The 2,153-nt window shown below is 40.9% G+C and overlaps 1 pseudogene; it reads right to left on the minus strand.

The window, feature by feature from the left end:
* Positions 1-298: 298 nt before the first annotated feature.
* On the minus strand, positions 299-1,074 carry LOC110258184 (coiled-coil-helix-coiled-coil-helix domain-containing protein 2 pseudogene; annotated as a pseudogene).
* Between the last annotated feature and the right edge of the window lie 1,079 nt (positions 1,075-2,153).

The raw sequence follows: 2,153 nt of genomic DNA on the forward strand, positions 1-2,153 counted from the left end.
ATATGGAGTTCCTGGTGTGGCACAACAAGGATCAGCAGCATCTTGGGAGAACTGGGTTGAGGTTCCATCTCCCGTTTGGCACAGTGGGTGAAGGATCTGGAATTGCTGCTGCTGTGACTTAGGTCACAACTCTGGCTTGGATCTGATCCCTGGCCCAGGAACTTCATATGCTGCAGGGTGGCCAGAAATGAAAAAGAAAAATAAAAGGTCAACATACAAAAATTAAAATGCAATTTATACAATATTAATGTATAAATCTGGGGGTTTTTTTGTTTTTTTTTTGAAGGAAAATCTCTTTATTCTAATTAATTCACAAACAATAACATCAGAAAAGCATGTTTCAGAGGCCACATAAACATCTGCCCAGCCCCAAACTCAATACTCAATGAACTTCCACATCAGAAGAATACCCTCCTCCACTGCAATTCTGAAGCACGAAAGCTATTAGTGATAGAGGAGAGGTTTAATCTTGATTTCACACTTTATATCTTCATGATCAATCACATTTTTATGCTAAATCAACCAGGTCATGGGGGGTGATTTTTCATGTCTTCAATGGAGCTTCTTGCTTAAGATAATCCATTTGCCAGTCTGCATTGTTTCAACACCTCGCTGAAACCCTCACAAAGCTTAAGGTCACCCTGGTTCTGGGCACACTCCAAAAACTGTTTCACCTCATAGAAGCATGGGCCAATCTGCTGCTGCTGTGCTGGCTGGGCTCCCTGAGGCTCCTGGTAAGTGATGTCAGGTCTTGAGGGCTCAGCACTACTTCCTCCACCGAAGCCCCCAGTGATCGCATGACCTATCGTGTGGCCGATGGCAGAACCCACAACCACGCCGGCTACAGTGGTTGCCATCTGGGCCATGAGACCTGGCTGCTGAGGTGCAGCAGCAGGGGAGCCAACAGCAGATGGTGGAGCTGCTGCTGGTGGCTGAGCTGCCAGCCCTGGCCTGGGTGCAGATCTCATCTGAGGTGCCCGGCTAGCCGGAGGGGCCATGTGGAAACTGCGGCCTCGGCTTCCACGAGGCATCGTAACTGCGCAACGAACGCGAACCTAGAAGACAGAGAAACTCAGAGAAGACCCTGGCGGCTTCTCATAAATCTGTTTTTAAAATACCTTTTATTTAAGAAAAAGGAAATACTTTGATATAAACCTGAAAATGTGTGCAGGAGCTATATGCTTAAAAATAAAAAGAAGCTAATGAAGAAGATCAAAAGACATCTAAAAATCTAAATAAATGGAGAGATATATTATGATCATGGAGTGAAAAATTAAATATGGTTAAGATGCTAATTTTAAAAAAAGTGATCTATAGATTTAACACAACTCCAGTCAAAACCCCAGGATCACTCATTGTATATATTGACAACTTAATTTTAAATTCTATATAGAAAGTGAGAGGAACTTGAACAGCCAAAATAATTTTGAAAAGAAGAAAATCTGATTTTAAGACTTACTATAAAATCACAGTTATCAAGACAGTATGGTAATAGTAAGAGGTTAACCACACACAAACACATAGATCAAAGGAACAGGACAGATTATAGGTGTGAATCCACACAAATGTAAGCTTTTTCATTGAGGTACATTTACATAACATGAAATTCATCATTTTAACTCTCTCTTTTTTCTTTTTTAAGTCATTTTAGGGCCTCACCTGTGGAATATGGAGGTTCCCAAGTTAGGGGTCGAATTATAGCTATGGCTGCCAGCCTGCACCACAGCCATAGCAATTTAGGATTTGAGCCATGTCTACAACACCACAGCTCATGGCATTGCTGGATCCTTAACCCACTCAGCGAGGCCAGGGATCAAACCTGTGTCCTCATGGATTCTAGTCAGATTCATTTCCGCTGAGTCATGATGGGAATTTCTCATTATTTTAACCATTTTTAAGAGTATATAGTTCAATGCTATCTTTGGTATTAAGGTCTGTAGTAATTTCCTCACTTTTGTTTCTTATTTTAATCGGAGTCTTTTCTCAAAGATTTGCCGATTTTGTTGCTCTTTGAAAATATCTTAGGTTCATTTATTTTCCCTCTTGTTTCTCTGTTCTTTATCTCCACTCTAATCTTCATTATTACCTTCCTTCTGCTAGTTTTGAGTTTTTCCAAGTGCTTTAAGGTGCCAATTTAAGTGGCTAATTGGAGA

This window comes from Sus scrofa, chromosome 14 (assembly GCF_054392235.1).
Source record: "Sus scrofa isolate SSC_HxYL_T2T_F1_AM1 chromosome 14, Sscrofa_HxYL_maternal_Yorkshire_Landrace_v2.0, whole genome shotgun sequence".
Taxonomy (NCBI): Eukaryota; Metazoa; Chordata; class Mammalia; order Artiodactyla; family Suidae; genus Sus; species Sus scrofa.